Below are 27,817 nucleotides of genomic sequence, written 5' to 3' on the forward strand. Positions count from 1 at the left end.
CTCCAGTTTGGAGGGCCAGCCTTGAGCAAAAGTAGCTCACAGACTGTGCCCAGATCCTGAGTTCAAGGTCCAGGACTGGCAACAAACAGAAATACACAATAATTTGTGCAACCATCCAGTTAAAGCTGGTCACCCTCTTGTCTCCAACTGAACTGACATTCTTCCCTGAAAACGGGCTGGGGAGATGCTAACTTCTTGACTCTGCCAATGTGCTTGCATCACTGGATTCCGGCCACACCCCCATTCTTTCATGGTTCTTTCTGACCAATGGGATACAAAAATGGTGGCCACGCCCACATTCCATGCTGCCTGGTAGCACCGGGATTCCCAATGTTAGTTTACACCACTACGAGCAGTTGAGGAAGGTGAGGTGTTTGAGTGGTGAGGAAGAGACTCAAGGCGACTTCGGGGTATAGTAGGAAATTGAGAAGCCTGCCGGTGCCCCAGCTGCTTTCCCCCTTTCCCAAGTTTTGAGATTTCAAATATCAGGCAATGTCTCACTGCCAGCCCGATTAAAGCCCCAACCTGATCCCTGGACCTGGTTCTCTACTTTGGGCCCATTTGTCCACAAAACCACTGCCATCACTGCTGGCCCCACCTGGAGCAGCCTCCAGCAGCTTCTCCCAGCAGCACAGGTGAGTGGCCGCCCCCAAACCACCCCTGCTGAGGTCAGAACACCCTTGGAGGCACCATGACCCCTGCTTGTTTCCTCTCCCTGGCTCTGAGGAACCAACTTTCTGTCTTGGGCATTTCTAAAACAGAGACTCAATATATGGTCTGGCTGGGCTGGATCGAGGTTCTCCTATCTGTGACAGGTATGCTCTTCCAGGCCTGGTCCTCTGTAGTTGGGTTGGTAGACAGGTCGCAACATGCGCAGTCATCAATTTAGATGGCTTATCCCCAACTTTTATTCCACAGCAGCCGATTCTTGACCATAGGTAAAGCTCTGGGTAGGGCCGCAACCATCAGACCTCATTTTCCTCACAGGACAGTTGTTAGGAAACAAGGGATTTATACAGAGGGATCTGTGGAACATGGCTAGGCACAGAGGGAGCAGCCTACAGATAAGGTTCTCTGCAGTTCTGTGAGCAAATGACAAGAAGATACCTGGAAAGGGCTCAGATGAGGTCTTTTATTAATCATGCAACAGATGTGGGATTATGAAACAAAACATGGCTCTCTTTCATCATTAACCTATCCCCATATGGAAGGGGATCCTTCATTCTGTGGAGTTTTGCAGCTGGGGAAACCGAGGCACACAGAAGCCTGGTGACCTACTTAGGACTTCAACTTCACAGTAAGCTCAGCCTAACTTTGCTACGATGCTCCCTAAGACAATGGTTGTTATTCAGTAGACTTCTGGTGGTAGGAAGTCCACTTCTTGTCAGTCGTGGGGCTTGAACTCTGGGTCTGGGCACTGTTCCTGAGCTCCTCAGCAAAAGGCTAGCACTCTCCCACTTAATCCCACAGCACCATTTCTGGTTTTCTGGTGTTTTTTTGGATATAAGAGTCTCACAGACGTTCCTGCCGGGGCTGGCTATGAACCATGATTCTTGTATCTCAGCTTCCTGTGTAGTTAGGATTAGAGTTCTAAGCCACCAGCAACCTTCTTAATTGTAATTGTGACTTTTTTTCTCTCCCTCTTTCACAAGAAATGGTTGAATGGGTGCTGGAGGAGGGGGTTCGGCATCCACATGTGGCTAGAACCCAAGGTTGCCCTCTCATTCTGGAGGTGGGCTGTAGTTCAGGTGCTGTCTTGCTCAGCCTGTTGAAACAGCTCCATGAGATAAGCCCCTCTGTGCCCTGGCTAGACCATGACAGTTCTTCATTATCCATCCAGCCTTACTGGATTTATTGTATTGTGTTGCTTTCCACATCATTTCTAGCACCTGGCCAAAATTATGATACATAGTTACTGAATAAAAATGTAATGCCATCTTAAGAAAGTCATTTAGGGCTCTGGAAATGGGGCTTCATGGTACAGTGATTGCCTATCATGCATGAAACCCTGGGTTCAATTCCTCAGTAACACATAAAAAGAAAAATTCTGGAAGTGGTGCTGTGCCTCAAGTGGTAGAGTGCTAGCTTTGAGCAAAAAAAAAAGAAGAAAAAACCTCAGGAATAATTCCCTATCCCTGAGTTTAAGCCCCTGGACTGGCAAAACAAAAACAAAAACAAAAACAAAAACATTTAGTTAGTAAATGCAAAATAAAGAACCCATACTTGTAATATATAATTGCTCCTTCCATATTGACACTTGGCAATAGTCCCTAATTCATGTACTTATATTAGGAAACTGTGTTGAAAAAAAGTTTTGTTCATTAAGTCATAGCTATTAAAGCCACGAATGTGCTTAGATGTCAGGTGAAGATTAATTCTGGAAATTCAACGATTCCAGCATTTGGTATCGTCACTGCTAATCACAAAGAGAAGGGTAGTCTAAGTGTGATTTTGAAACCTTTTGGTCAGTTATGGCACCAAAAAGGCAGAGGGTAATTAAGTGTTGTGACAGAAGATAAAGAATAACTGCAGATGTAAGGAATAAATGATAGTAACTAAGGTATACCAGAAACTGTTCTAGAGAACCATTTTTGGTTATTGAAGAACTTGTTGTCAACTAGGCTTTTCCTCATTGTCTATAGCATTCTAAATCTCTTAGGCTAGTTCTTAATCTCTGTGTGATAAAATGTATCTCCTTCTATGCTGTTGTTTCATAGGTGATCTCCTTTGCTTTCTAAAAATCACAGTCTTTCTATATTTCTCTATGAACATTATCTGATACTAAATTGACCTATACAGATGTCAGAGGATGCTAATGTAAGGGTCCCATAGCTCATGAGTCATTAATGTAACAAAATGGAAATAGAGGACATATTTATTGCTATGTCAATTTTTCTGAAAAGCTGCAATGTCATCATTTGGTTAAAATTTCCATTCATTGTCAACATAGTTTTATTCAGTGCACATAAATGCAAATATCTGCCAGGTGCTTCTTGTTTACACCTGTAATCCTAGACACTCAGGACGTTGAAACCAGAGGATTGTGGTTCAAATAAGCCTGATCAGTAAAGTCCATGAGATACTAATCTTCAGTTTACCACCAGAAACCCAGAAGTGGTGCTGTAACTAAAGTGGTAGTGCACTCAAGTTGAACTAAAGAGCTGAGAGACAGCGCCCAGGATCAGAGTTCAAGCGCCACAACCAATAAAAAAGGTGAAATATGACTTTTAACTTTCCGCAAAAGGAACGAAAAGATCAATAATCTTCCCAAGCAATACAAATAATTCCAAAATTATTCAGTGCACCTAATTTTGCTGAGTAATGTTATGGATTATTTGCTGGACATATTCTCTAAAAACAAATCGTTTAACTAGGGATACAGGTGGACCCATTGAAACAATGAGATGTACAAGTTCTAACGTCGAAAAAAGAACTTTACAACTTTGGTGGGGGGGAGGGAGGACCAGGAGGGGGGAGGGGGTAGTATGGGAAGGGATGGGATGGGGAAAAAAAGAGGAGGAAACAATGCTTGATTAGAGATGTACTTGTTATCTTGCCAATGTAATTGTAACTCCTCTGAACGGTATGCTCACAATAAAAAAAGAAAAAAAATTGTCAAATATTAGCTTTAAAATAAACTTCATCTAATATTTCACGTTGGAAAGAGAAGTCTATACAGTTGATGTCACTTGGCTTTCTTATTATCTTACTTCAAAGCCAACCCAGGCAAGAGAGTCTGTCAAACTCTTATCTGTAATTACACAGCAAAAAGCCAGAAGTGGAGTTTTGGTTCAAGCAGTAGAATACTAGATTTGGGGGCTGGTGGGCAGGAAAGAAAACTGTTCACGGACAGGGTCCAGCCTCTGGGTTCAAGCCAGAGAACCAACACACACTTAGCAAACAAGCAAATAAAAAAACCCCATATTTCATTGGAACCCTCTTAAAGAAGTACTGATCTGAGAAGAGGCTCTTTTACCCGATTATACTCACTGGATGCTTCTTTGAAATCCTTCTTGCTCTGGAGAACTCAGAACTTAATTAAAGGAATTGATAAATGACTCCTGCAAGAAGATAAACATCTCAGGGGTGAAATATACATCGATAAGACTTTGAAACCTCCATGTCTTTGTTTCTTTGCAGTAGAACTTTTTTTTGGGGGGGGGTTTCAGTCATGGGCCTGAATTCTGGGCCTGGGCACTGTCCCTCAGCTCTTCAACTCAAGGCTAGCCCTCTAACAATTGAGCCACAGCACCACTTCTGGCTTATTTTTGCTTACGTGGTGCTGAGGAATCGAACCCGGGCCTCGTGCATGCAAGGCAAGCTCTCGACCACTGAGCCGCCTTGCCAGTCCCTGGAGTAGAACATGTTTAAAACAACGTTATTTCCTTTTGTTCTATGCTGGCCTTCAAATGGCACATTATTTCTTTTTTTAATTTATTTTTTGTGGTGAAAATATTGTACAGAGGGGTTAAAATTACTTGGGCAAGATAATGACTACATTTCTTATCAAGCATTGTAGCCTCCTCCTTTGTTCCCCTTCCCATCACTTCCCAGTCTCCCCCCAACCCCCACCTAATCCTCCCCGCTCCCGAATCAAAGTTGTAAAGTTCGTTTTCGACATGACAAATTGTATTTCTCATTGTTGAATTGGGTCCACCTGTATCCTTATTTAAACGACTTTTTTCCCTTTCACCTCCACAAATTATACCGACATCAAATACAGTGAAAGCAGGATTTATACTGTGGGGGAGGGACATACAAAGCAACAAAGAAATAATCTTATAAATGCGTTAGAAACAAATGCATGAAAGAAAAAAAACATTTAAATACATATCTGATGTTTCATTTTCCTAACTTCACATTATCTAACCTTTTCTGCTTGACTCATACATATACTAGATATTGCAAATAATGGAAACCATGGGACTTAGGTTTCTTTGGGGTTGGCTTACTTCACTTAACATAATTGTTTTCAAGACTTTCCATTTCCTACCAAATGGGGCAATGTCATTCTTTCTGATAGAGGCATAGAATTCCATTTTGTATATATTCAACATGTTCTTGATCCTTTCATCTATTTAAGGGCAACTGGGTTGGTTCCATATCTTAGCTATAGTAAATAAAGCTGCAATAAACAAAGTTGTGCTGGTGGCTTTAGTGTGGTCTTGTTTGTAAATATTTGGGTAAATGCCCAAAAGTGGGATTGTTGGGTCATAGGGGAGCTTTATGTGGAGTTTATTAAGGAACTTCCATACTGCTTTCCAAAGTGGTTGAACAAGTTTTCACTCCCAGAAAAAATAAAGTAAGGTTCCCATCTGTCCACATCCCCTCCAGCATCTCTTGTTATTAGAGTTCTTGATTATAGCCATTCTAACAGGGGTGAGGTGGTATCTCAATGTTGTTTTGATTTGCATTTCTTTTATGGCTAGGGAGGTTGAGCATTTCTTCATGAGGTTACTGACCATCTTTTTTTCTTCTTCAAAAAAGTTTCTCTTTAAGTCTTTCGCCTACTTAATCATATGGCAGATGTTTCTTTGAGGATTGGTTGTTGGCAGACTTAATTTTTTGAGTTGCAAGTATATTTTAGATAAGAGATCCTTGGCCGTTTTATGGCTAGTGAAGATCTTCTCCCAATACGTGGGCTTTCTATTGATATTGCTAGCTATGTCCTTTGCCATGCAGAAGCTCTGAAACTTCATGCAATCCCATTTGTCCAACCTTTCTTTGGTTTCTTGTGATTCTTGGTCTCTATTAAGAAAATTTCTGCCTGGACCAAGGAGACCTAGGTTTTCTCCTATTCCATCATGTAATGTTTTCAGAGTGTCTGCTTTGACTCCGAGGTCTTTAATCCATTGGAAGTTGATTCTGGTGCAGGGTGATATATAAGGTTCTAGCTTTAGTTTTCTACAAGTAGTTAACCAATATTGCCAGCACCATTTACTGAAGAGGCTGTCTTTCTTCCATTCTATTTTTTTAGCTCCTTATCAAAGATTAGATGGCTATAGGTCTGTAGGTTCATTTCTGGGTTTTCAGTTCTATTCCATTAGTGCTGAGGTCTGTTCTTATGCCAGTACCAAGCTGTTTTGATTACTATGGCTTTATAGTAGAGTTTGAAATTTGGTATTGATATTCCTCCAGCAGCATTCTTACCGTTGAGTAGCGTTTTTGTTATTCGGGGTCTTTTATTGTTCCATATGAATTTTTGAATTGCCTCTTCTATATCCTTGAAGAATGAGGGTGGAATTTTGAGAGGTATCTCATTAAATTTGTAGAGAGCCTTGGGAAGTTTTGCCATTTTCATGATGTTAAGCTTTCCAATCCAAGGGCATGAAAGTTTATGCCATTTTCTAGGTTCTGTTTGATTTCTGTTTTCAAGTTTTTAAAGTTTTCATCATAGCGGTCCTACACTACTTTGGTTATGTTAATTCATAGGTATTTTATTTTTTGTGGGGCTATTACAAATGGAGTTGCTTTCTTAATTTCGGCCACACTTTTCTCATTGTTGGCATACAGGAAAGCCATTGATTTTGGGGGGTTAATTTTTTACCTTGCTACATTGCCAAAGTTTTGAATCAGCTTGAGTAATTTGGGAGTGGAGTCTATGGGATTCTTTAAATACAAGATCATGCAATCTGCAAAGAGGGAGAGATTTATTTCTTCTTTCCCTATTTAGATTCCCTTTATGTCTCTATCTTGTCTTATTGCTGTAGCTATGCATTCTAATATACTAGATTGAAGAGAAGTGGAGAGAGTGGACATCCTTGTCTTGTTCCTGAGTTGAGAGGAAATGGCTTCAGTTTTTCACCATGAAGTATAATGCTGGCTGTAGGTTTGTCATATACAGCCTTTATTGTATTGAGGAATGTTCCATGATTCCTAATTTTTCCAAATCTTCATTATAAAGGGGTGTTGGATCTTCTCGAATGCTTTTTCTGCATCTATTGAGATAACCATGTGGTTCTTATCCTTCCTCCTGTTGATGTGATGAATAATATTAATTGATTTGCGTATATTGAACCACTTTTGCATCCCTGAAATAAATCCTGCTTGAAGGAGTTATATAATTTTTTGGATGAATTCTTGAAGTCGATTGACCAAAATTTTGTTGAGAAGTTTTGAATCAATGTTCATCAAAGAAATGGGTCTTTAGTGCTCTTTCTTTGATGAGTCCCTGCCTGGTTTTGGGATGAGGGTTATGATGGCTTCATAGAATGTGTTCAGTAGTGAACTTTCTCTTTCAATTTCATTGAAGTTTGGAGGAGTATTAGTGTGAGCTCTGCTTTGAAGGCCTTGTATAATTCTGCTCTAAAACCCTCTGGTCCTGGACTTTCCTTAGCTTGGAAGTCTCTTATTGCTGTTTCAATTTCAATGCTTGATATGGGCCTGTTAGGATGGTTTGATTCATCTTGATTTAGATTTGGCATGTCAATAATTGCTAGGAAAAGAGCCATTTCTGCCAAGTTCTCAAACTTATTAGCATAAAATTTTGAGAAGTTTTCCCTTATAGTATTCTAAATCTTGGTGGTTTCTGTGGTGATGTTTCCATTCTAATCTCTGAGTTTATTTATTTGGGTGTGTTCTCTTCTTTTTCTGATAAGATTTGCTAAGGGTCTCTCAATTTTGTTAATTTTTTCTAAGAACCAACTCTTTGTTTTGTTGATTTATTCTATAGTTTTTTTGGATTCTAATTCATTTAATTTTGATTTAATTTTAATTAATTCTTTCTGTCTGTTGGATTGGCATTTATCTGGCTGCTCTTTTTCAAGGACGTACAGATGTCTCATTGAATTGTTAGTTTCAGATCTCTTCAATTTGTTTATGTAGGAACTCAGAGCTATAAACTTGCCTCTGAGTTCTGCCTTTGCTCTGTCCTAGAGGAGCTGGTAATTTGTGTGCTCATTTTTTTTGAATAGCATGAACATTTGAATTTCCTTCCTTATCTCTTCTATGACCCACTCGTGATTCAGCCGAGTGTTGTTGAGCAGCCATTTGTTACAGGAATTTCTTTGGTGGCTTTTGGTGTTGAGTTCTAATTTTATTCCCTTGTGGTCAGAGAGAATGCAAGGATTAACTTCAATGTTTCTGAGTTTGGACCAGTTTTCTTTGTGGCCTAAAATGTGGTCTATTTTAGAAAATGTTTAATGTGTTGCTGAGAAAACCGTGTATTCTGATGCTTCGGTAGATGTCTGTTAAATCTAGTTGATCTATGCAGCTGTTTAGATCTGTGGTTTCTTTGTTGAGTTTTTACCGAGTTGATTCATCTAGTGGGGAATGTGGTGTTTTAAAATCCCCAACAATTAATGTCTTTGGATCTCTGTGGGATTTTAGGGAAAGTAATGTTTCTTTGGATAAATTTGTGTGATGCTTTGTTTGGCGAATAAATATTTAGAATTATAATATCCACCTGAAGGAGAGATCCCTTAATTAGTATGTAGACACCTTCTTTATCTCTTCTCACTAATTTTAATTTGAAGTCTATTTTATCTGCTCTAAGGTTTGCAACTCTGTCTGTTTATGGGGTCTGTTTGCTTGGTAGATTTTGTTCCATCCTTTAACATTAAAAATGTGTTTGTTTTTATGGCAAGATATGACTCCTGCAGGCAGCAGATAGAAGGATCTTATTTTTTAAATCCAATTTTACAGTCTATGTCGCTTAATTGGAGAGTGAAGTCCGTTAATGTTGAGAGATAGGACTGAGAGTTACTTGGAAGTTCCTGCCATGTTATCCACCTTCTTGGGTTCTGCGAAAACTGGGTTCTTTCTATGGTTCTTGGATTCTCATTTTGGGTGCAGTTTCTTGGCCTTAACTGTGGTCTTGTTGGTTTTCTATGTGTAGGACATCTTTACGAATTTTTTGTAGGGCTGGTTCGGTGGAAAGTTATTCTTTCAATTTTTCTTTGCTATGGAAGTTTTTTATTTGGCCTTCAGTTATGAAGGAGATCTTAGCTGGGTACAGTATTCTTGGTTGATAGTTGTTTGTTTTTAGGGCATGGCATACATCATTCCAGGCTCTTTTTGCTTTTATTTTCTCTGCTGAGAAATCTGAGATGATTCTAATTGCTTTCCCTTTATAGGTGATTAATCATTTCTCCTTGACAGCTTTAAGAATCTTTTCCTTGTTCTGAGTTGATCCTGTGTGGATTATAATGTGACAGTGGGATGTCCTATTCTGGTCTTGTCTATTTGGGGTTCTAAAAGCTTCTTGTAACTGAAGAGCCCTACCTTTTTCCATGTTTGGGAAGTGCTCTGCTAGGATCCTGTTAAACAAATTTCCTAGACCATTAACTTCTCTTTCTAGGTGCTCCTCTACACCCATTATCCTTAGATTAGGCCTTCTGATGGTGTCTTCCAAGTGTTGGATAGATCTACCATATTTCTTGGACTTGTCTTGGATGGTTGTATGCTCTTTCTCTGTAATATCTAGGCTGTCTTCAATCCCGAGATTCGATCTTCTGCATGGTCTAAACTGCTGTCAAGAATTTCTACTTCGTTTTGTATTTCTTTTCCTTCTAATTGGTCAGATTTGATGGCTTCAAACTCTTTGTTGAAATTTTTTTTTAGATCTTGTATGAACTTCTTCCTTAGTTTGGTGTTCTGTGTTTATTTTCAAATCACTTAGTTGACTGGTTATTGGTTCCTAGGACTCCCATTCATTCTGTTGTATTCCATTCAGCATTCCCTTTGTGGTCTTCCTGACTTTCTTCAGCTCTTTGTTAATGGATCCCATGAACGCTTTCAATGATCTTTGTGTATTTTCATCCTGCCCTCTCAATTCCTGTATTACTCTTGGATTGGTTTCCTCACGTTCTTGCCATTCCTGTAGTTTTCTTTGAGTGTTCTCATCCTGTTCACGCCATTCCTGCCTTTTTCTTTGAGTATGCTCAAGCTGCTCACGCAAATTTTGTATCAGTTTTTGTGTAGCTTCCTCATGCTCATGATTTTCCTGTATAAACCTTTGGATTGCCTCCTCTCTCTCCCTATCACGATTATACAGAGTCTTTTGTGTGTTTTCAATCTTTTCTTGCATTGACCTTTTGTTTGTCTCCATTTACCTTTTGTTTGCCTCCTGTCTCTCCCTATCACATTCATACAGAGTCCTTTGTATGTTTTCAATATTTTCATTAATTATGTTTGCCAGCAGTGTTTGTAGAGCTATTTGGTAACTCTCCTCTGGATTATTCATTATCTGTTCTGTCCCTGGTTATCATGAGTGGGAGTGGAGATACCCGGACTTGCCATTTTTCTTGTGGTTTTCTGCCTATTCTGCCCATTTGGGATGAAAATAACACCAGTTTTGTGCTGGAACACTAACTTAAGACAAGCATCAACCAAAGTCCCTATTTGCACAGTCAATAGTCTGCAGATACAATCTAGTTCAACAGATACATCTATTCAACATCAAACAACTATATATTAATGGGCTACAAACCGCAAAAAGAATTTGGTAAGCTAGAAATTATTAGGTTTAGGGAGAGATGTGGGTAAAAAATAGGAATAGAGTGATGTGGGAAGGCACAGGGTGAGTTAACTTAAGTCCTAATCTCAAAGCAGGAAATAGGCTGGATAGGATGAAAGTACAGAGAGAGAAAAAGAAGAAAGAGAAAGGAAAAAAGAGAACAGAAAAAATAGAACAGTAAAAATTAAATATATTATGCAGAAACAGAAACAATCTATTAAGAGAAAAACATGAATATGAGAGAAGGGGAGGGAAATAAAGGAGATGTGAAAAATTTAAATATAAACTTACTTAAAATATTATATAGGTATAAAGAAGTAGTATTGCTATTAAGGAACTTAAGTCTAAGAGGTTTTGAATTGAGTAATAAATTTGTGGATTAAGTGTGTACACAATGGGTGATAAGGCCTAATAATCGACTACAGGTTTGTCTGAGGATGTGCAGAACAACAATTAAGTAACATAAAGAAGAACCAAGGAGAAGAAAATGTGAAAAGGATAAGAAAGAAAGAAAAAAGATCAGAAGTTCAGTAGAGCTAAACAAAAACAAAAGGTAATTTAAAAAAATAGAAAGAAAGAATGAAAGAAAAACGCGCGCACACACATACATACAGCTAAAATAAAAATTATAACAGAAAAAAATTTACTAGAAAACTTTTTTTTGAAAAAAGGTAATAATAAAAATTTAAAAAAGATTTAGAAAAAATGGGGTCCGGGAACATACTGTACAGAGGGGTTACAATTACATGGGCAAGACAATGAGTACATTTCTTATCAACCATTGCACTCTCTTCTTTTCTTTACCCTTCACATCCCTTCCCAGCCTCCCCTCGCCCCCTTCATCCAATCCTCCCCACGCAAACAAAATAGTAAAGTTCGTTTTCGATATGACAGCTTGTACTTCTCATTGTTAAAATGAGACCACCTGTATCCTTAAACAACTTGTTTTTCACTTTCTCCTCCACAAACTATACCGACATCAAATATAGTGAAAGTTGGGGTTATACTGTGTGGCAAGGACATACAAATCAACGGTTAATAATCTTATAAATGCCTTAGAAACGAATGCATTAAAGGAAAAAAACATTTAAATACATATCTAAGGGTTCATTTTCCTAACATCAATTATCTGACCTTTTCTGCTTGACTCATACATATACTTGATATTGCAAATAAGGGAAACCATGAGATCTATGTTAATTTGGGCTTGGCTTACTTCACCTAATATAAATTTTTCCAAGACTTTTCATTTCCTAACAAATGGGGCAATGTCATTCTTTCTGATGGAGGCATAGAATTCCATTTTGTATATATACCACATTTTCTTGATCCATTCATCTACTGAGCGGCATCTGGGTTGGTTCCATAACTTGGCTATGATAAATAATGCTGCAATAAACAAAGTTGTGTGGTAGCTTTAGTGTGGTCGTGTTTGTAAATATTTGGGTAAATGCCCAAAAGTAGGATTGATGGGTCATAGGGGAGCTCTATGTGAATTCTTTTGAGAAACATCCATATTGCTTTCCAAAATGGTTGAACAAGTTTACACTCCCACCAAAAATGAAGTAAGGTTCCCTTCTGTCCACATCCCCTGAGCATCTGTAGTTTTTACAGTTCTTGATTTTTGCCATTCTAACTGGGTTGAGATGGTATCTCAATGTTGTTTTGATTTGCATTTCTTTTATGGCTAGAGAGGTTGAGCATTTCTTCATGTGTCTATTGGACATCCTTCTTTCTTCTTCAGAGAAGTTTCTCTTTAAACCTTTGGCCCACTTATTTATAGGGCATTTGCCTCTTTGAGGATTTGTTGTTGGGGGATTTAATTTTTTGGGTTCCAAGTATATTTTAGAATAACACCCTTGTCCGTTTTATGGGTAGTGAAGATCTCCGAATACGTGGGCTTTCTATTGATATTGCTAGCTATGTCCTTTGTCATGCAGAAGCTGTGCAACTTCATGCAATCCCATTTGTCCAACCTTTCTTTGATTTCTTGTTTTTCCATGTTTTTATTAAGAAAATTTCGGCCTGCGCCAAGGAGACCTAGGGTTTCTCCTATTCCATCCTGTAATATTTTAAGAGATTCTGCTTTGACTTCAAGGTCTCTGATCCATTTGGACTTGATTCTGTTGCAAGGTGTTTTATAAGGATCTAGGTTTAGTTTTCTACAAGTAGTTAACTAATTTTGCCAGCAACATTTATTGAAGAGGCTGTCTTTGTTCCATTCTATTGTTTTAGCTCCCTTATCGAATATTAGATGGCTATAGGTCTGTAGGTTCATTTCTGGGTTTTCAGTTCTATTCCATTGGTCCTGAGGTCTGTTCTTGTGCCAGTACCAAGCTGTTTTGATTACTATGGCTTTATAGTAGAGTTTGAAATTTGGTATTGATATTCCTCCAGCAGCATTCTTACCATTGAGGAGCGTTTTTGCTATTCAGGGACTTTTATTTTTCCATATGAATTTTTCGATTGCCTGTTCTATATCCTTGAAGAATGACGTTGGAATTTTGATAGGTATGGCATTGAATTTGTAAATAGCCTTGGGAAGTATTGCCATTTTCACGATGTTAATCTTTCCATCCAGGAGCATGGGAGGTTTTCCATTTTCTAAGTTCTGTTTTGATTTCCTTTTTCAAGATTTTAAAGTTTTCATCATAGTGGTCCTTCACTTCTTTGGTTATGTTAATTCCTAGGTATTTCATTTTTGGGGGGAGCTATTACAAATGGAGTTGCTTTCCTAATTTCAGCCACACATTCTAATTGTTGGCATACAGAAAAGCCATTGATTTTGGGGCATGAATTTTATACCTTGCTACTTTGCCAAAGTTTTGAATCAGCTTGAGTAATTTGGGAGTGGAGTCTATGGGATTCTTTAAATACATGATCATGTCATCTGCAAAGAGGGAGAGTTTTCCTTCTTCTTTCCCCATTTGGATCCCCTTTATGTTTACATCTTTTCTTATTGCTGTAGCTAGGCATTCTAATATACTAGATTGAAGAGAAGTCGATAGAGTGGACATCCTTGTCTTGTTCCTGAGTTAAGAGGAAATGGCTTCAGTTTTTCACCATGAAGTATAATGCTGGCTCTAGGTTTGTCATATACAGCCTGTATTGTATTGAGGAATGTTCCATGGATTCCTCATTTTTCCAAAATCTTCATCATAATTGGTGTTGCATCTTCTCGAATGCTTTTTCTGCATCTATTGAGATAACCATGTGGTTCTTATCCTTGCTCCTGTTGTAATGAATAATATTAATTGATTTGCGTGTATTGAACCAGCTTTGCATCCCTGAAATGAATCTTGTTTGATCGTGGTGTATGATTTTTTGGATGAATTGTTGAATTTGATTGGCCAAAATTTTGTTGAGAAGTTTTGCATCAATATTCATCAAAGAAATGGGTCTTTAGTACTCTTTCTTTGTTGAGTCCCTGTCTGGTTTTGGGATGAATGTTATGATGTCTTCATAAAATGTGTTTGGTAGTGAACTTTCTCTTTCAATTTCATTGAAGAGTTGGAGAAGAGTTGTTGTGAGCTCTGCTATGAAGGAGGAAAAAAAAATTTTATAAAAGGTGCAAAAAAATTGAAAATTTTTTTTTTATTTTCTTTGGGAGGGGTGGGGAAAATCCTGTATCTCCCTTGTTTCCGTAGCCAACCTCTTTTTGCATTCTTTGGTCTGCTTGTGGTGTTTGAATTTCCTGTGGCTTGGTTGGTTTCTTAAGTCAGTTTTTTTAACAGGCAGAAAAATGCTCTGCTTAACCCAGGATTTTGTGATCTTCTTCCCAGGCTTGTTCAATGGGAGGGAGATCTGCTTGAGTGTCACAAAAGAGGGAGATGGCTTTTTCCTCAAGTTTGGAGATGCTGTGATGAGGCTGGGTTCTGTGTAGGGTTGAGGCCTTTCAGCAAATAGTAGCTTTTCCCAGGGGTTAGTTTGTGAGAAACTCACAGAGCCCAGCCGGTAGCCACTCACAGGGTTTATGTTTACTAAATTTCAATTGATTGTCAAGGCTGCTAAAGGGAGGGGCAGCCTCTGGCTCCAATTATCCAGTGAAGAAAGCCATTCCTTGGGATGGCACCTGTGCTGGGTGACTTTTCTCTGGTTGGAGTTGAGTCTGGCAGGTCACTTTAGGTTCTTGTGACCTGCTAAAAGTCTCTAGTTTTCTTCCAATGCCTGAGTTGAAGCTAGCAGCTCCACCAAGCTTTGTCAGTATCCAAGATGGATATCTCCAGTACTGGGGGGGGGGTGGCCTTCCCTCCTCTGCTTGCTGAGAAGGAGTGAGGATATTAGGCCTCTACTCATGCAGTGTCTTGGTCCCTGGGTCATCTCTGGTCTGCGAACTACAGGATGACGATGTCTGCTCTTTGTCAGTTCTTGCTGGTGTTGAGTAGAATCTGCTTGCCCACCGCGTCTGGCTCCTTCGTCCCAGCCTCTCTGTTTCAGGTATGGTGGGTACGGCTGCCGCTGCCACAGCTTCTGCAGCAGTGGCATCTCCTGGCAAGTGCTCTGATCTGTCTTTTTGCCTGGATTTTCCCTCTCTGGCCTAACTCTTTGTCCTCTGATGGCAAACTTGGTGTGATTCTCTGGCTTAGGACTGTTCACTGGAACTCTAAATCTGCTTTCTATTTGAGAGCTTGTTTAGCCTTCAGCTTCTCGCTTCACCTCCACCATCTTCCAGGAACTTCCCGGTAAATTATTACTTTCTGTAATACTCTCAACTAGAATTTACAGAAAAGTCATGTATGAGTCAAACACACTAGAAAAAGTCAGGGAAAGAGTTTCCTTCAAGCCTTTGGATTCATTTCTTTTTTTATTTTTTATTGTAAAGATACTATACAGAGGTTACAGTTAGATGAGCAAGGTATTGAGTACACTTCATATTGAGTATTGTTACCCTTTGCATTGTTTTCCCCCTACCATCCCTTCACTCCCTAGGTTCCCTGAAGTTCTTTTTTTTTAAATTGTGGTTAAGTGATTACATAATTTCACCATATAGTGGACTATTGATGCTCATTTAAAATCACAATTTCATTTTAACTTTCCTGGAGCGAATTGTCTATCACAGTCTATAATATATAACAGTGTACACTATACACCATACATATGATCAGCAGCATCGGGATTTTTAGTAGTGGTTCGACCAGATGAGTGGGAGTTCTTTGTTTCTTAAGTCCTGTTAATTTTGTTGTACCAACTAACATTTTGAATTTCGCATCAACTTATCAGGGAGACCATATACCGTTTGTCTCTATGCTCTTGGCTTACCTCGCTCAACATGATTCCTTCTAGCTCCATCCATTTCCCTCCAAATGTCATTATTTTTCATTTTCTAATGGCTGCATAATATTGCTTTGTTTATAGATACCACAATTTTTGGATCCATTCATCTGTGATGGGTCATCTGGGTGGTTTCCATATCCTAGCTATTGAGATCAGTGCTGCAATGAACATGGAGGTGCACGTGTCCTTGTATATTGGTTCCTGTTGTTCAGGGTAGATGCCTAGAAGTGGTATGACTGCGTCGTAAGGGAGGTTCAATTTTAGTTTTCTAAGGACCTTCCAGACTGCTTTCCAAAGTGGTTATATAAGTGTACATTCCCACCAGCAGTGTATAGGGTTCCTCTTCCTCCATATCCCCTCCAGCATTTGTTGTTGGCTGATTTGTGGATGTGAGACATTCTGACTGGGGTAAGGTGGTATCTCAGCATTGTCTTTATTTGCATTTCCTTCAGCACCAGGGATGATGAACATTTCCTCATGTGCTTCTTTGCCATTTTTATTTCTTCATCTGAGAAGTCTCTCTGTAGTTCCCTTGCCCATTTAGTAATTGGTTTGTTAGGCTTGGGAGGGATTAGTTTCCCTGTATATAATGGATGTTAGCCCCTTGACTGATATGTTGCTGGTAAATATTTTTTCCCAATTAGTTGGTTGTCTTTCTAGCTTGGTTGCGATAGATTTAGCTGTGCAGAAGCTTTTTATTTTAAGGTAGTCCCATTTGTCGAGTCTCTCTCCAATTTGTTGTGTCCCTGGGACTCTGTTCAGGAAAGTCCTTCCTGTGCCTATTAGTTCAAGTGTCTCTGCAGTGTCCTGCAGTGGTTTTAGAGATTCAGGATTAATGTTAAGGTCTTTAATCTATTTTGAGTTGATGTTGGTGCATTGTGATAGGCTGGGGTCCACTTTTAGTTTTCTGCATGTGGCCACCCAGTTTTCCCAGCTCCAATGGTTCAAAAGGCTGTGTTTCTTCCATTGTATGTCTTTTGTTCCTTTGTCAAATGTCAACTGACTATAGGCATGTGGATTTATTTCTGGATCTTCTATTCTATTGATCTTCGGGTCTGTTTTTGTGCCAGTACTATGCTGTCTTTGTTATTATGGCTCTATAGTAGAGTTTGAAGTAAAGCATGGACATCCCTCCCTTGTTGTCTTTATTCCCTAGAATTGTTTTGGCTATTCTAGGTATTTTGTGGTTCCATATGAATTTTTGGACTGTTTCCTGTATTTCAGAGATGTACATCATTGGGATTTTAATAGGAATTGCATTGAATTTGTATATTAATTTGAGCAGTATTGCCATTTTCACTATATTGTCTGCCTTTCCAAGAGCATGGGAGGTCTTTCTATTTCCTAGTGTCTTCTGCAATTTTGTTCTTTAACTTTTTATAGTTTTCATTAAATAGTTCTTTTACATCTTTGGTTAGATTAATTCCTAAATATTTTATTTTTTGGGCGGTTATTGTGAATGGGATTGCTCCCTTTACTTCCCTCTCTTCTTGTACATTGTCAGTGTACAGGAAGGCAACTGATTTTTGTGGGTTTGATTTTTATCCTGCTACTTTGCAGAAGTGATTCATGTTTTCTAAGATTTTGGGGATGGAGTTTTTGGGATCCTGAAGGTATAGTATCATGTCGTCTGCAAAAAGGGATAGTTTAACTTCTTTCCCTATGCTGAACCCTTTAATGTATTTTTCTTGCCTTATTGCCCTGGCTAAGGGTTCCAGGACTATATTGAATAGGAGTGGAGACAGTGGGCATCCTTGTCTTCTTCCTGATTTTAGGAGAATTGGTTGTAGCTTTTCCACATTAAGTATAATATTGGGTATTGGTCCGTCATAAATGGCTTTTATTGTTTTAAGAAATGTTTCTCCTATTCCTATTTTCTCCCGAGCTTTTAGCATGAATGAATGTTGAATTTTACGAAAGGCATTTTCTGCATCTGTGGCGATAATCATGTGATTCTTGACCTTGGCTCTGTTGATGTGTTGGATTACATTTATTGACTTACATATGTTAAACCATCCATGCATGTCTGGGATGAAGCCTACCTGGTCATAGTGTATGTTTTTTTTATGTGTTTCTGGATTCTGTTATCTAGAATCTTAAGGGTCTTTGCATCTGTGTTCATCAAGGAAATTGGCCTGTAATTCTCTTTTTGTTTGGGTCTTTGCCTGGTTTGGGGATGAGTTTGGGACAGCTCCCTCCTTCTCTGTTTCTCTGAAGAGCTTGAGGAGTATGGGTATTAGTTCTTTAAAGGTCTTATAGAATTCTGCTGTGAATCCATCTGGCCCTGGGCTTCTTTTGTTGGAAGACTTTTGATAGCTTCCTGTATTTGTTGTAGGATATTGGCTTATTTAACTGGTTTATTTCTTCTTTGCTCAGTTTGGGCAACTTGTATTTCTCTAAAAATGCTTCCATTTCTGCCAGGTTTTCTTCCTTTAGGGATTATAACTTTTGAAAGTAGTCTGTTAGGATTGTTTGGATATCTTGGTTACGTATTGTGATTTTTCCCGTGGAATCCTTAATCCTGTTAATATAGGTTTGCTCTCTTCTTGTTTTAATTAATCTTGCCAACGGTCCATCAATTTTGTTTATTTTTCAAAGAACCAGCTTTTTGTTTGGTTAATTTTGGCTATAATTTTCTGATTTTGTAATTGGTTAACCTCTGCTCTTAATTTGGTTATCTGGCTCCGTATATTAACTTTAGGTTCTATTTTTTCTTGTATTTCTAGCTGTTTTAATTGCAACATGAGATTATTTACTTGGTCTGTCTCCATTCTCTTGATGTGGGCACTGAGGGCAATAAATTTGCCTCTCAGGGCTGCTTTTGCTCTGTCCCACAAGTTTCTTTGTGAAGTGTTTTCATTGAGTTGTAGGAAATGTTTTATTTCTTCTCTGATCTCTTCCATTACCCAGGCATTGCTAAGGAGTGTACTGTTCAATTTCCATGTATTAGAGAAATTTCTGCAGTATGCTTTGTTATTGAGAACTAGCTTGATTTCAATGTGGTCTGATAGGATACAGGGTATTATTTTGATCCCGTTGTATTTGCTTAAGTTCCTTGCATGAACTATGATATGGTCTATTTTGGAGAAAGTTCCATGAGCTGCTGAGAAGAATGTGTACTGTGTTGTTTTAGGGTGAAATACTCGGTAGATGTCAGTTAATTCTGCTTGAAGTACGGCCTCAATTAATTCAGTAGCTTCTTTGCAAATCCTCTGGTTGGTAGACCTGTCCTTTGGTGAGATTGGTGTGTTAAAGTCTCCTAGTATTATCGTATTGGGATCTATTTTATTCTGTAAGTTTGAGAGTATTTGTTTAACATATCTGTGTGCACCAATATTTGGGGCATATAAGTTGATGATGGTAATACCTCCTCTTGGATTGTTCTCGGTATTAATATGGAGTGTCCGTCCTTATCTTTCTGAACTGATTTTAAGGAAAAGTCTATTTTGTCATATATCAGGATAGCTACACCTGCTTTCTTCCTGGGGGCATTTAATAGGTAGATCCTTTTCCAACCCTTTACTCTGAATTTGTTTGTATGTTTGGCTGAGAAGTGGGTCTCCTGAAGGCAACAGATCGATGGGTCATGTTTTCTGATCCAGTCTGCAGTTCTTTTTCTTTTGAGTGGTGAATTAAGCCCATTAATATTAAGAGAAAGTATAAAGAGATGCATTGTTGTACCTGTCATTCCCTGTTTTCCTGAGTTTTTCTTCTTTTCTTTCCTCCTGTGCTTGCTCAGTTAGACTGATTAATGCCTGTCTGGGTGCAGGTCCCAGTTCCTGGTTTCTTTCTTCAGGTTGTGTCTCCACTCTTAGTATTCTTTGTAATCCTGGCTTAATGTTTATGTATTCATTCAGTTTTTCTTTGCTATTAAAAATTTTCAGTTCTCCAGCGAATGTGAATGCTAGCTTTGCCAGGTATATCAGTATGGGTTGGCAGTTATTGGCATTCAGGGCTCGTATGGTACTTTCCCAGGCCTTTCTTGCATTCAGTGTTTGTGTGGAGAGATCTGCAATGATTCTAATTTTTTCCCCATTGTTGTATAGCTCCTTCTTCATTTTTGCTGCATGAAAGATTGTTTCCTTATTATTCAGATCTATCATTTTTACTATAATGTGTCTAGAAATGTTTCTCCTGGGATCTTGCTTGTTGGGTGTTCTATATGCTTCTGTTATGTAGGTAAGATGTTCTTTTTTGAGGTGGGGACATTTTTCACCAATAATCTTGTTGAATAGGTGTTGCATTCCCTTGCTCTGAAATTCCTCACCTTCGTCCACTCCAATTATATGAAGGTTAAATTTCTTGGCATTATTTTCTTTCTCTTGAATTTCCCTTTTGCTTAATTTGAGTGTTTTTCCATATCTGTCACTTTTTGTTCCAGTTGGTGTATTCTGTTTTCTGTATCTGACACTCTACATTCCATTTCATTCACTCTGCTGATCGTGGCTTCTATTGTGGTTTGTATGGAGGAAATGGATTCCTTTATGGATTCGATGTTGGTTCTCAAACTATTGATCTCACCTCTTAATGAGGTATGTACTACCTATAATTTGGCATTTATCTCACTTCTTACTGAGGTTTGTGCAGCCTCTATTTTTGCATGCAACTCCTGTTTGAGATCTTGTATGTCTTTTGATAGCTCATCCTTGTGCTCTTTCAATTACTGGTCTATTTCTCGCTTTATTTCTTGAGTCATAGCCTCCAGCATACCTTGGATGTAGTTTTTTTCTTAAATTCCTGTTTTGCTCCCACTGGGGCTCTCCCTGCGTGGCTGCTGGCTATTGAGGATAGCTTGCTATCCTGGGTAGTGATAAACCTTGTAATTTTTCTCGGTGATTTTCTCATGGGGTTCAAGGATTATTGGAGACTAATCTGCAATTTTATTTTGGTGTGTCTGTCTTTGCTTGGTTGCTGATTCTGCATTGGTAGATAGAGTCTGTACCTGGTCTGGGATCTGTTGGGGGCGTACCTCCATAGGTACCTCCATAGGGTCTGACCTACATAGGATTCTCAGCTCTCTGCTTTAGATCGCTGGCAATTCCCACCTTTGGAAGGGATGAGCACCCTAGACTGCTTCTGTTTGTTCCTACGTGTGCTCTTGGCAAGATCGGATGCTCTGGATGCACTCTCCCAGATGCTGGATTCGGCTATGGGCTCCTGATGTTTTTGTTTGTTTGTTTGGTTGGTTTTTTGGGGGGCCGGTTGTGGGCTTGAACTATAGGTTTGGTTGCTGTCCTTCAGCACTTCATCTCAAGGCTGGCACCCTACCATTTGTACCACAGCACCACTTCTGACCTTTTCTGCTCACGTGATGCTGAGGAATCGGATCCAGGGTCTCATGCGCCCAAGACTATCACTCTAATGTTGAGCCACCTTACCAGCCTGAGCTCCTGCCTACTATCAGGTGCTGGTGGCCTGTGTTGCCCAATCCCAGCCTAGAGTATATGAGTTGGGTTTTGGTGGGGTTTTGGCTTCTCTTGTGCTGAGTCTCCAGGTCTTTTGTTGTCACAGGTGTGCTTCCCAAGGGGTGCAGTTCCCTGTTTTTCATCCCTCTGCTGAGGCATATGCTCAGTTGGGAGGTATTGGTTGTGTTGTTCAGGTACCGGATTGCCAGGCCTGGTTCTGGCCCCCCACCTGGTGCATGCTGGTTAGGCCTGTGCTGCTGTGTATACCACCTAGTTTATGCAGCCTGGGGTACACAGTTTACATTTCTTCTACAGTTGATTGTCTTGACCCAGGGGCGCTGTTCCTGGCTTGGGTGTTTAAGCTCCCTTCCAGTGGTGATCTTGCTCTAGCCTGGCCAGCAGAATGTGCTCCAAGGGCCAGTGGAGCTGTCGAACAGTTCCCAATTTTATTGGGTCCTGTGGTCAGGGTGTTGGGGTAGGGAGTCTGGGTCAGGGCCTGGGGATTCCCTTCAGCTCTGGTCTCCTTGAGGGATACACTGTCCCCTTTGGGGTATTCACCCTGGAGCTAGTTGTTTCAGTGTGGTGTAGGTTGTCAGTCGTTGTTGCAATCTGAGTTCAGTTGGGGTGGTTGCAGGCTAGGCTGGGCGGTGGTTGCTCTTTTGTCTCTGCTTCTTTCGAAGCTGTCGGATCCACAGTGTCCACACTCAGGCGGCTTCTGCTCGAGTTATGTGCATGCAGCTCCCTGTGTCTCTGGGACCCTGGCAGCCCCTGCCAGGTTGTCCCAATCGGCGGGTCTGACATCGGTACCTCAGGCATCTTCTGCATGAGTGATCTGCAGGCAACCCTCTGTGTCTCTGGGACCCCGGTGGCCCCCACTGGGTCATCGCAATCAGCGGGTCTGACACCAGTACCTCAGGTGGCTTCTGTGCTATCTGCAGACAGCTCCCTTTGTTGCACTGCTGGTGCCAGGCAGCTTTGGTGGGATGGAGCTTCTTTGCTTGGATGGAGAGTGAGGGGTGGGGGTGGGATCATCGTGGAGACTCCCAGCTGGTAGGTTTCTCTATTTGTGGTGATCAGAGGGTCTGTGAACTGGTACCTCAGGAAGCTTCTGCACGGGTGATCTGCAGGCAGCCCCCTGTGTCTCTGTGACTCCAGCAGCCCCCTCTGGGCCGGCTGGCCATGGCTTGGCAAGCTGCCTTGTGGCCAGTGAATGTTGGGGGAGGGGTCTTCGCTTTTCTCTGTTCTGAAATTCTTCTTTTCCTCTCTGTCTTTTTATTATTTTCCACCTCCTGTTTTTCTCTGAGTGTTTGTCTTTTTGTTGTTGTCGGTCTCTTAGGGAGATTAAGCATTGGAACTCGAACTCTCTTTTTGGTTGGGGAGAGCTTTGGTATTTCCCTACTGCCTTGTCGCCATCTTTGTGCTTTTCTTATACAGTAAAAAGGAAATCACAAGTTAACTTGAACTTTGTCAATCCTCTGTATTCCATTCTCCTCCTAGGATCAGTTTCCACATCCAGTAACAGTTACTTCCAGGAACAATCGATGGTGATGCTTGAGGTATAATGAATGTTTTCTAGCTTCACCGAAATAACACAAGGACACCTTTGGACCTGAGGTAACACGTGTTTCAGAGACAACTTAGTAAAGAGAAAATAACATTTATATTGCTTATAAATACATTATCCATGAGTATATTGAGTTCAAACTTTGTAAGTCCTCTGTAAATTAAGGCGAATTTTAAATGGGGAGAAGGTTCTCAGATCATTTTTTTAATGAGTGTATGTGCTGCACATTATTTCCCAAGTGTACATGAGTTAACAGTAGGGGAATCAATAGCAATAATAGGAAAAAGAGAAGTTCTGTGTTTAAGTTTAAGGGTTCATTACGCTATAGAAGACTGTACAAATAAGACAATATTGAAACAATAAAGCCAAGTCTAGTATGTAGATTTATGAAAGTGATATAGGGAAATCATTACTCCTACGTGGAACACGAAGTATGAGGCCACTCTCTTTCTAAATCACGCTTGTTAATCACGCAAATTTGTAGAAAGTAGAATGGAAGAATAATTCTGTTTACAATGCAAGTCAGATATAAGAGCATGGACTTAACTGGAAAAAAAGTCCATCTTGAGAGAGCAGGGATTATACGAGCCATGAACTGGTGGATAAGATCACATTTGTTTTCTTTCCTTTACTTATATATTTTTTGTTGGTAGTTGTCTTGGCACTTGAACTCTGGTCCTGGGCTCTGTCCCTCTGCTATTCAGCTCAGGTTAGTATCCAGCCTGGGCAGAACAGTCTTTGAGATACTATTTATAATTAATGAGCCAAAAGCTGTATTAGAAGAATGGCTCAAGTGATGGAATACCAGTCATGAGCAAGATGGCTGAATAAGAGCTTGAGGCTTTTGCATACATACGTACAAACATACACATAAACACAGAGGCACTTATATGTGCACACACAAATATAAAAATGAAGCAATTCTCAGAATATGTAGAAAAGTTAGGAAACAATAGATAATATGTCCTCAGTAAGACTAGAATCAAGTGATAATTTTTAATGTTAGAAAGTTCTCAAGTGAATTTTCTTCAAAAAAGTTTAAGAAAATTACATAGATAGGGACCGGAGACAGTAAGAGAGTCAAGTAATCATTATGAAAGGGATCGGATCCATGGAGGAATGAGTCAGAGACCCCACAGGTGTATCTGAAAATGATCATATCCTCTGTGAAATGTTAGAACACCTTTTAAAATAGTACATGAACAGTCTGAGCAGTCTAGTGGATGATATGACTGGAGAAGTTCAGAATTGCTAGTCTGTATCTAGATTAAATAAACCAAGAAACTATGGCGGGTCAATGTGATACAAGCCTAGAATTCTAGCACTCAGACTGACAGGACATTAGAAACTGGAATTACATAGTGATACCTTCGCTGGACCAGGCAGTATAATTTTGTCTCAATAAAAGAAACGAAACAAGAAAGAAATACGCAATTGGTAGTTTGGGCTAATTTTGTCATTATGTGTTGAGAAGTCGTTTCCTATTGAAATGCAACTCATATATAATCCTCAGTTGTGCTTTTAAATGCTCTCTTCATTACAGAACACTCCTAGATGCAAAATGGCTCATGATTTCCATCCAAAATTTGAAAAAGTAAGTAATCTTCATTCTGTTAGATTCCAAGGAAAGGATGAAGGATTACAAAAGCTTAAGCCTAGCGATATAGCAAACTTCGTCTAATGTAGGACTTTATAGATCTTGCTAAATTAAAGTTTAGATTTAAAATATATATTTTGATTTTGTTTGTAATTTCATATTCTATAGGATACTACAAAATTCTTTTTAAGTAGAGGGTTTAATTGACAAATTTACAAATGTTTCCTGCATTCTATTTGCCTAGAATATACTTTCAAGGGATCTATATTTAGAACTCTGTTAATAGATATTTCAAACAGTTTATTTATAAAATGATGTGAATAATGTAGACAGAGTTGCCAACAATGGATGATATTAATTTATAAATTTAGAAAAAGAGCAATTTTTTGAGGCTTTGGTATCACATTGTATGAAGAGAATAATTATGTGATTTCTTTCTTCTACCTGTATGTAATACAGGAAGCAATTTCCTTAATTACATGTCTCTGTATACAATGAGAAAAATGCTAGGTTTGGGGTTTGTTTTTGTTTTTGTTTTATTGGTTTGTCCTAGGAGTTGAAATCTGGGCCTGGACACGGTCTCTGAGGCTGTTTATGCTCAAGGCTTGTGCCCTACCACTTCAACATCACTACCACTTGTGTCTGGCTTTTGCTGAGAAGTTTATTGGAGATAAGAATCTAGGGAACCTTCCTGCCTAGGTGGGCTTTGAAATGTAATCTTCTGATATTAGAATCCTGTTTATCTATGATAGTTATAAAAGTATAAATATAAATAATATTTGCAAGAATACCAGTGGAGGAAAAATGATGCAACCCAGTTTTTTGTGGTGCTTTTTCCAGAACACGTAGGGCATCACATTAGCAGAGGTGTAGTATTTTTTCACAATGGAGATAAGCTATTCATGACGTGAATTAAGGGAATTTCGAGGTGCACCCTACAAGTTGGAAACCGTTGGTCTAGGATGACTTTATTGCATAAACCTTGGGATTGATGGTCATAGAAGTAATAGCTTAATTCTGATAAACAATTGCTTACTCTTGAAGAATTAATTATAACTGATGTTTCAAAGTTTTATACTATACCAGAATGTGGCAATTTTTCTGTTGATTTCTCTATCTGTAACACCCCATTGGAAAATGTACCTATAGCAGGATTTCATAACATGCAAAAAAATACTCTTTTGAATCTCTCAGGTATGGAATGTTCATTATTTCAAAATGAGTAGTTATTAGTCAGAGGAATGTTGAAGACCACATATATTCTGTCCTCTTAACAACTTATTTACTTTTAAAACTTCTGGGTTTCTGTAAAATTAACGTGTTTTCTGTTTTAGTATGAGAAAGTACTAAATTTATTTTTTTTCAAAATATTGGCAAGTATATTGTGAAAATATTGTCTAGTTGGACAACATTCAAGTGGATGGCCCTGTGATTAAAAATGGGTAATTAATTCAAATTAGATGTCAAATAGTACTGATTTTTAAAAAGTTACTACATAAATAATAATATTTACTATACCAATACAGTGAAATTTTATTTCATGCAGCTTATTTTTTAAATTTAATTTTAATGTCAAAGTGATGTTCAGTGGGGTTACAGCAATTGTAAGCTAGTGAATACACAACTTTTCAAACTTGTTACCCCCTCTCTCATTTTTCTCTCAGTTTTACTTCACCCCAATACGCCTCACAAGTTGTAATGTACATTTCCAACTTATTGTCTTGTGAGTATTGCTATTGCATTGGTTTGCCCTTTGTCCTCTGTCTCGCCATTTTGTTGTTCCTGTTCCCTTCCCTAATTAAGGTAAATGTATGCACAATTGACAGGGTACCAAAATCAAATACAGCAAGGGATAAACCATAGAGGAAAATCCCAAAGAAAATAGAAATCACATTGTACATTAGAAACCACAACTGCTAATAAATAACTCTGTTTCCATAGCTTGGAGTTCATTTTGCTCAACATCCGCTCATATGATCATATACATGCATAACGAAGCCACTGGAAAATGATAGATTCATGGACAGCATATCAGGAAAAAACATATTAACTGTTTTTATGGTAAATTTGGAATTAGGATTGGTGAATTCGCGATTCTGATAAAGGAATTTCAAAAAAGTTTAAAAATTTATGACAGGTAAATTTTAATTGTTCAAACTTTTTCACAACTAAGCCTATTAAGAAAATTTTAAATTACCTGGAAAAATAGTGTTTCATGTAAAGAAATCCATAGAGACTTAGCTGAGAAGGAGCAATGTGAGTGAAGATGGCTCTTCACAAACCTCACAAACCTTGTTGTAAATCATGTAGGTTCCCTTGAGAATTGTCCTTAACCAGGAAAAATACTCTTACTGTGTAAAAACAAGGTTGTAGTGGTATTTAAACTCAAATTTTTTTTAAAAAAATAAGAAATTAAAATTTGTGAATTGACTTCAATTACCAAACAGTAATTTCCTGAAAAAGATAATTTGGTTCAAATTATTTAGGGAGAGAATGTCCTCCACAATGATAGAAGGTATTGGGTTTACACTTTTCTGTTTGTAATACTTTCCACAATGTCTTTCCTCGTGAAGCAGTGGAACACAGAAAAAAATCGGATTGGATACTTCAAACCAATTATTTCTCATTTCTAAGTAGCTCAAAAATATAATATCCTTATTAACATGAGATAGTGAAGACCTATCTAATTACATAAGCCAAAAACTTTTGAGATCAGAAAAGAATTGGGAAAATTGAAAAGGTAAGCAAACGCGTTCTTAGAAGCCCTAGCTAAGCATATTGGCTTCTGCAGTGGTGGGAGGCCAAAACTTTTTGATATAGATTGTCTTAATGTTGTTGCTACCTAAAGTGATTTTAGAGTCTATTTGGTTCAGTGTATTGCAGAACAAATTGAAGACATGAAAATAAATTCCACATCCAAATAAAAGAGTTTTGAAAGAGAAATCATGAAGATATAGCAGTGCGGGAGGCCTTATAGTCCTTCAGCTTTACCAGACCTGAACCCAAGAAGCTATGATTAATTGGAAATCACTCAAGAGCTAAGAGGGGAACTGAGAAGTAGGACATAAAAGTATTGACTTTGTAACAGACACTGTAATCCAAGGAATGTGTGATTTAACTCTATTCTTCTTCATACATCTTGTTGAGCAAATGCAAGACCATGAGAAAAATAATCTATTGAAATAATTCTGCAAAGAATAACTTCACTGTTCTCGATATGGAATCTAAAGAGAGTCTTAAGGGAGAAGATAGAAGTGGAGTATTCTTCAGTTTCTTCTAAGCATCTTGTTAGAAAATATATATATCTTTGAGGTTAGAAGTGATTGAAGCAAAAAGTGGTGGAGTATTTATTTTTGTTTTATTTTTAATATTTAATGCCCTAAACTTATTCTAATCTACTGCCGTGCAAGAACTGGGTTACAATATCAAGTAAAGCTAAACAAACAAATGAAGAGTTCTCTGGTGTTCCTCAACCCCAGATGATTCACCTTTGAAACTGGAGGTCTCCTTTCTTAGGTCTG

General features: G+C 38.8%; 1 long non-coding RNA gene across 2 annotated transcripts; it reads left to right on the top strand.

Annotated features, from left to right (window-relative positions):
- The first annotated feature begins 450 nt into the window (after positions 1 to 450).
- LOC138810717 (uncharacterized) lies at positions 451 to 27,817 on the top strand. Of its 2 annotated transcripts, none has more exons than XR_011367228.1 (5): positions 451 to 635; positions 22,633 to 22,749; positions 24,243 to 24,293; positions 26,238 to 26,433; positions 27,170 to 27,817. It is a non-coding gene; the product is annotated as an uncharacterized lncRNA (long non-coding RNA). The 2 variants fall into 2 exon arrangements; XR_011367229.1 differs by lacking the exon at positions 451 to 635 and adding an exon at positions 10,851 to 11,009.

This window comes from Dipodomys merriami, unplaced genomic scaffold (genome assembly GCF_024711535.1).
Source record: "Dipodomys merriami isolate MVZ:Mamm:240054 unplaced genomic scaffold, mDipMer1.0.p SCAF_507, whole genome shotgun sequence".
Taxonomy (NCBI): domain Eukaryota; kingdom Metazoa; phylum Chordata; class Mammalia; order Rodentia; family Heteromyidae; genus Dipodomys; species Dipodomys merriami.